Source organism: Onychomys torridus, chromosome 12 (assembly GCF_903995425.1).
Source record: "Onychomys torridus chromosome 12, mOncTor1.1, whole genome shotgun sequence".
Classification (NCBI taxonomy): domain Eukaryota; kingdom Metazoa; phylum Chordata; class Mammalia; order Rodentia; family Cricetidae; genus Onychomys; species Onychomys torridus.
This window is the reverse complement of record NC_050454.1, coordinates 64,803,735-64,811,798: the sequence shown is the minus strand read 5'-3', so window position 1 is coordinate 64,811,798 and position 8,064 is coordinate 64,803,735.

Sequence of the window (8,064 nt, the reverse complement as noted above, 5' to 3'; positions counted from 1 at the left end):
TTCCACAAGATTCACAAAAAGAGGACTCACTCTTGGCTAGACCAGCTGGCAGGGACAAATTTTGCTCTGGATCTCAGAGAGTCTGAGAAAAGGATGACTCAAAAGATCTCCCTGGCAAGCGCAGCCCAATGGGGACAAAACCGTTGATTACTCAGCGAGAATGTCTGGCCACCAAACAGCCACAAACTGGGAAGAACACTGCTGCTCCTGGCTGGCCAATCAATCCCCTTCTTGAACAGATGAAAACATCCCAGAGACACAAGCAAACCACCCAAGGCCACACAGCCAGCCACAGGGATGGGGCTCAATGGCTGACCGGGGTGAGAGACATTTGTTAGTCTCTCTGTGTACTTGCCTTTTCTCAAAAAATAGAAGGATTTGCAGGAGCCTGTGCGTCAAGCTCAGGTCAGCACCTGTGAAAGCTGTGACTCCAAAAGGAAGACCTCACAGATAAAAAACACTTGACATCATCAGCCAATCAGCAGGAGACCCCGACTCTTCTGCTCAGAGTCCCCAGAAAGATTAGAAGTAGAATATAGCATCCATAGAGACCATCTATGGGTATGTGTTGGGGTGAGGAGGCAAGAGGTACCGCCAGACTCAGCCATGTAATATGCAAGCCATTGACACTTCAGATGGTCGGTCATCACTGCCAGGGGAGAGGGCCCTCCCTGACAAAAAATTAAGTTTCATAAATGTAAGTAGGATACACAACAGCCCACGCAGGCTGTGGTAGGGAAGGCAGGGGAGCAGAACGGAAGGGGCCCCAGAGGAAGGAACAAGAGGGAGGTGCCTAACAAAAACACTGACAAATAATAAAAACAGAGAACTCCACGGGGTGGGTGCAGCTAAATTAAGTTCTCATATGGGAAAAGGGGGAAAGGTTTCACTTAACACGTGTGTAGAGAGGCCGAAAGCTATTCTGAAATAGCTAGATTGCCGTAAGGGTCTTAGAAATAGACAGAAAACGTGAATGTCTGGAGCTCTCTCTCCCTCATGCTCGCTAATTGCCACGCTTTCGGTTTTTTCTCCCCCCCCCCCCACCCCAGCCGCCACTCTAAGCACACATTCAGCAAGATCCAGCACACACGCTCCCTCAACACACACCTTCAACTATCAGAAAGGCCACTCAACTTCACCATGGAAGTATTGTGAGCTCCTGGATGGAAGGTGGGGCTTACTCTAGCACCCTGACTGCATCTGGGTTTCACAAAATGAGCTTGGGGTGGGGGGGGGGGCACAGGAGACTGGTTCTTCAGCACCTGCTAGGGAAACACACTCTTTTTGCTCACCTTCCTGTTGGTACCTGGGCCCAAAGCGAAGCTGACACAGGAGGCCACTTGAGCTTGCACCTATTTTAGAAGCAAATTCATCTTCATTTTCTGCATCCTCCCACCCCCCATCCCCACTCCAAACCTTAAATCTGACCCTTAAAGGAATTACAATCTAAGAAGGAAAACTTTAAGTAGGGCTGAGCCTCAGTCTGCAAAATGCTTAACACACATGAGGGTCTGAGCTGGACCCTCCACCCCCAAAGCCACCAAGAAGAAGCTAGCCATGTTGGTGCATGCTTGTGATCCCAGTGGTGGGGAGGTGAAGACAGATGTCCTCGGTGTCTGGGGCTACTTGGCAGCTTCAGGCCGGTGTAACCCTGTCTCAAGGAAAGCAGGTGGGTGACACCTGAGAAACAGTACCTTCACATGCACACAGGTGCACCCACACATGTGAACACACATGAATATACACACACCTACACACACGCAAAACTAAAGATTGATCCATAACTTCATACTCCAGTGTGTTACATATTGAGGAAACACTGGGGTTAGGGTTGACTTGAGACTGGGAACTGTGTGTCAGAAGAGAGTCTTGATAGCCAACTTTGAATCACACGTGTGATACTGGTCACATTGAGGCAGTGTAGCCCACATATAACCTGGGAGTCGTGTCTGGCCTGTGGTTCTGAATCATCCTCCCTCAGAAGTGTGGTAAGAGGTAGAGTCAGAAAAACCATGTTGGCCAGTTTCATTTCCCCCTGCTCAAGAAGTAGTGATGAAACACCCCCAAAAGCGATGCTTTAAAAAACACCTGGGTTCCTCTCGATTACCTCATGGGAAAAATAACAGAGCAGACAAATCTAAAACTCTACTGGCTTGGGGGTTTGTTTTAAAGCCCGCAGGTACATGCACGTGGCATGTGAATTCTAGTCTCCCAACTTTCCTCAAGATGGTATGTTTAAGTACTGACAATCCCTCCCCAGCCCCCACAGAAACTCCCACTGACCTCCCACCTCAGAATGTTTCAGTGTTTGAAAACAAGGCTTTTGCAGGTAATGGAGATAGAATGGAATTATGAGGGCGAGCCCTCATCCAATCTTACCGGACAGCCTCATAAAGAGATTAGAATACACACAGAGGAAAGACAACCATTTACAAGCCAGGGTAAGAGGCCTCAAGACAGAAATCAACTCTGCAGACAGCTTGATCTTAGACTTCTAATTTCCAGCACAGTAAGGGAATAAACTCTGACAGTTAAAGGCAAGGGCATAGGAGCTGGGTAGCCTGGAAGAGAAGTTGGACTCCCAGGGATGGTGAGAGAAGATGGCAGCCTATGCTGAACTCCAGTGGCCGAGAGTCTGTTCCACGGAAGGCAACAGAGAAGATCCCAAGGCTCTGTCAGACCTGTTCCAGTAGAGAGCTGTGACAAAGGGCCGGGATTGGTTGGCAGGGCTGGCTGGGGGAAGTCTGGGCTTTTCTACACAAGCTCGGAGGCAGACAAGACATGTGGGCAGTAAATCCTACAGACAGATATTATTGGGTGGTGCCACATTAAGACGAAAATAATGGAGAGGCAGTATTGAGAAACCAGAGACATAGAATACAAGCAGGAAACTCAGGATCCAGGACATGGAAGACAAAATTACGTCAGGAGCATGCTGGCAAACACAGAGTAGTAAACTGCTGACTTGGGCTGTTGGCGAACTGAAGAATGACATTCAGCTGCTCGAGGGCACATCATCGGCTGTACTTGAACTTCCTAAACCTTTCGTTACTGAAATATTGGGACACAGTAAAATAAAAAGCTAACATTTAAAGAACTTTGGTCCTCGGTGTTCGCTTAAATATGGAATAAAAACTGTGGAATACACAGAAATAGTAACGTTTTAGTGCCTTTGCAAATCACTGAAATCACCATCATAATCCTAACATGAGCGAGTGCTGTAGAATTACTGCATCGATTCAGATGAAAATATCTAAGGGCTTATAAACAGAAAGAGAAATGCCTAAATCTGACAAAATAATGGGTATTAATGATGCAAATATCTAGTAATTCCTACCTTGTGAAAAGTTGAATGCAATAAAACAGAAAATTATTTTCAAAAAGTGTTGCTTAGTGGAGTTGATTGAAGGTCTTTTACACCAATATTGTCAGTGATGGAAAAGTACATATATCCCATATGTTCTCTATTCATTTTCCAAAAATGTAGTAATTCTACTTTATTTTTAATTGCATATATGTTTGAGTGTACATGCACATGAGTGCAGGTGCCCATGAAGACCAGAAAAAGGTGTTGGATCCCCTAGTGCTGAAGTTACAGGTAGTTGTGAGTTGTCTCTTATGAGTGTTGTGAACTGAACTCAGGTCCTCTGCAAGGGTACGCATGCTCTTAATCACTGAGATCTCTCCAGCCCCTAAAATAACTATTTTTACTTGGCCTTTGAGTTGGAACAGTTGTCCTCCAAAACTGCCACCAACACATACATAGACAGGAATTCCCTCTGCAGTGTGCCTAGTGAATGGCCCTCTAACAGTTCATATTACCATCTCTATTAATTCTAGAAAGTTCTTAATTTTGAGTTTAAAGCTGCCTCCTTCTGGTATCCATCAGATTCATCTTTTGAGACAGGATGAAACTGTCTGGGCCCAAACAATTATCCCTATCTTGTTCACCTTCTCTTTCTGACTCCCCCATCAAATTCAACTCCCTAGAATATGGTTGCTGACCCCTGTTGAATTATCTTAATTTCTACACACTCCATATTCGAAACTGCCCCTTAACTTATGACATCTTTTATGTTCTTATAATTACAGTTGTCATTCTATCAACAGTAATTAAGAATCTATGACATGCAACACACTGAGCTAGAAGTTATAGTTACAAAGAGTCATATAACAAAGTATCTAGAACTCAGAACTCAACTCTTCTTGGCAATATTTACTATATAAAACTGTAGTGGTTTTTTGGGGGGAGGAACCACATGGTATTTTGTTCCCACAGCAGATACATAGTTAATTGATCTATTCGTATCGATTTCTGATTTCACAAGAGCTACAGTTGAAGTTTTGCAGATCTTACATATTATTGAGCACTGTTCTTTAAAAGTAGATGGAAACCAATATATTTCAAATCATTTCATAACTAGATGTCCATTGTGGCAAGATGATTAAGACCCTTTAATCTTTAACCTCCAGCTTATTAGATCGTTCATTTTTAAAATTTGATAAAAGTAGCTTTTACAGTTTTTTTTTTTTACATCACTGATAGAAATTTTCTGTTTAAGTCCAAGAGCAAAGAACTCTACCATGCCTGAAGGCATCCCCTTCCAGGGTAACAAACACTTGACTTACCCCTTCATGTGCATCAAGATACCAATACAGCATCTGTACCAAGAGCATCCCACACATCTCTCTCTTATTCAGAATTTTAAAATTCACCCAGAACAACATAATAATAGACTGTCAGGAGTTCCTTAGTATTGTTAAAATACTTCTATGGAAGGAAAAAAAGAAAAAGAAAAAGAAAAAGAACTGCACAGAGATGTCACTGATTTAAAAACAAAACAAAAACCAAAGGGAAAACCAACCAGAGCAGCAACAGAAACTAAAGAAACCACAGGGCTCTGATAGTGGGTTGTACCACCAAATCATGTGCAAGAGGGGAATCTTGTGCCCTAGGAAGTTCCCATGTTTCTAGGAAATACATCTTGTCACTCTGCTAGGAACATGGGGGCATCCTTCAGGAAGTGTAAATGGAGCTCGCTGTAAAGCATAAGGTACTACGCTACAAGGTAGGGGATCAAGAGATGCCTCAATGGTTAAGAGCAGGTTCAGTTCCCAGCATCCACTTGGTGGCTCACAACTGTCTGGAACTCCAATTCCAGGGGATCCAGTGCCGTCTTCTGGCCCCATGAGGTACTACACTCATGTGGTGCACATACATACCTGGAGACAAAATACTCACACACATAAAATAAATTTTGCTTTAAAAGAAGATGGCACAGGCATGACTGTTCATGGTTAATGCCTGATTGGGTCATGGAAAGTGATATTTCTGTAGACTTCAACTTGAGATCTAGTCAGTCCTTACTGCTTGTACAAACCAATAAACGAAAGTAGGAGATGCAAAAAACACAGCTGAATCTCTCAAAGAATTAAAGTTCTCAATATGCTTGTGGGTGTAGTGGCAATGGTAAAGGAAAGTCCAGAGATGGAATATGCCCTGACTGGGGAGAACAATCCATCAAGAGAACCTCAGTGTAAAAGCAGAGCCCAACCCCATCCCATCTTCACACCCCATGCATGTGGATACACATGCTTGCCCTTGCTCAGGACACAATGCAAAGTGCAGAACTTGCTCATGGTGGTAATGGTGGGTGACATACCACAGTGAGGCTAAACTCCGAGTCTGGTCCAGATCTGACTGACAATGAGAGACTCTATATAGATGCTGCTTAAATATTTTTATTTGTTCCATAATCAAGTTGGGAAACCATACAGATGATCAAGGTTCCCAGAAGATAGGGATGAAGTCTCAAGCTTCACTGCTTCCCTCAGAGGGGATCTCCTGCTGTGGGATGTTGTGTATGTCAAATGTGTTGCTCTGATTGGTTAATAAATAAAACACTGGCCGGGCATTGGTGGTGCATGCCTTTAATCCCAGCACTCGAGAGGCAGAGGCAGGTGGATCTCTATGAGTTCGAGGCCAGCCTGGGCTACCAAGTGAGTTCCAGGAAAAGGCGCAAAGCTACACAGGGAAACCCTGTCTCGAAAAACAAACAAACAAACAAAAACCACTGATTGGCCAGTAGCCAGGCAGAACAAACAAAGAAGAGAATTCTGGGAAGTGGAAGGCTGAGGCAGAGAGACACTGCCAGCCACCACCATGACAAGGAAGATGTAAGGTACCAGTAAGCCACGAGCCACATGGCAAAGTATAGATTAATAGAAATGGGTTAATTTAAGATATAAGAACTAGATAACAAGAAGCCTGAGCCATTAGGCCAAACAGTTTAAATAATATAAGCGTCTGAGTGTTTATTTTATAAATGGGCTATCAGACTTCCAGGCTTGGCGGGACCTGGAGAGAAAACTCTAGCTACAATCTCCTAAAGATCAAAGGGATCAGGAAGCACACACTGGCATGGGAGATGCATCAGTAGGTAAAATGCTTGCTGCACAAGCATGTGGCTATGAGTTCAGATCTCCTGCATCTACATAAAAGGTCTGGAATGGCAGCATAAACCTGTGATCCCAGCCTAGGGGAGGAAAGAGGAGTAATAGGATGATCTGGCCATTTGCCAGTCAGTTGGATTTGCCTAATCACTGAGCTCCACAATCAACAAGAGACTCAGTGTCAAAAGAAAAAAAAAAGTAAAGTCTTTGGCTTGCTCATACACATAAGCAGGCATGTGTACAGACACGCACATATCACACACACAACTAAACGGGAGAAAAAAAAGAAAGCAAACACTAGGTAAGCATGGTGGTTCATGCCTGTAGTTCCAGCACTTGGAGGAAAGTGGGATCAGGAGGCTGAAGAGGTTAAGGTCATCCATCCATACAGAGTTTGAGTTCAGCCTGGGCTACATGAGACCCTGTCTTAAAACCACCCCGCAAAAACGAACAAAAAGAACCACTGCTGGCTGGAAGAGCAAAAACCCATGGCCACCAATGATAGCCAATGAGACTTAAAAGTAAATGAATGTAACAACAGTGAAAGGAAACTGTGGAAGGATAGGAATCACGACTATTATATAAATCTTAAAGGAGGCAAGCTAGAGGAGAAGAAGCGGACAAGAAAGGAAATGTTTCCGAAAAGCTTAGAGTAATAGAGCAGTAGAGCAACCACCTACATCTGGCAAAATAACACAGTTAACATAACAACACTGTGCAGGGGTGGGAGCTGGCTCAGTTTTAGCCTCTACACACTTTCACACCCATCCAAGCTTTCTCATAAACCCTTATATATGTACCCACACAAGCATGTGCATACACTCACACACCTAAAAGGAAAAGAGAGAGTAAAAAAAAAAATCTCAATAAAAGTTTGTGTTGACTCTGTGTTGGAATATTAAATGGATTAAACAGATCAGTGGAGTTCATTTACCTATTTCTAATCATTCTTTTTATGTGGTTCCATGAAAATTTTAGATTGCATCCACAGTTCACATGTTTCAGTTAGACTGTGATCTATGTCGCTCTTTCAGGAAGCTGGAACAGCCACCCAAGATGCAGCAAAGTGGATTTGTATTCAAGAGTCACCTTTGAATATAAATAAAGGAAACTCAGCCTTATAAACTTTTATTGGAGAAACTACCTGATGAGATATAGGAAGGAATAAAAATACAGGACTCATCACTTGAGGAATTACAGGAAAGAGGGTTAGTGGCCAGCATTGAAATATAACAAGACAGTGAACGTGGGGATGATGGTTACAAGCAAAAGTGATATAAATCTTGATGATATACAAAGTAAAGATATCAAGCAAGGAAGGCTCAGCAAACTTCTTCTGAAAAGACCCTGATAATAAATGTTAAGCTTATGGGCCATCTGGTGTCTGTCAAGGCTGTTTAACTTCACCAGAATAAGTCAAAAGCAAAAACAGACCTTGCATGATTACAAGAGAGCATGGCCCCCATTGTGTTAAAGTGTATGTGCAAAGCCCAGGCCTTTAGCACCTCTTTAGAGATGTCTCAATTTTACTGCTCTAGCCTCACAGCAGGAGTAGACAGTGCTTGATCAAACGGGCAAGAGAAACTCCAAATAAAAACTCATGTGCAGCAC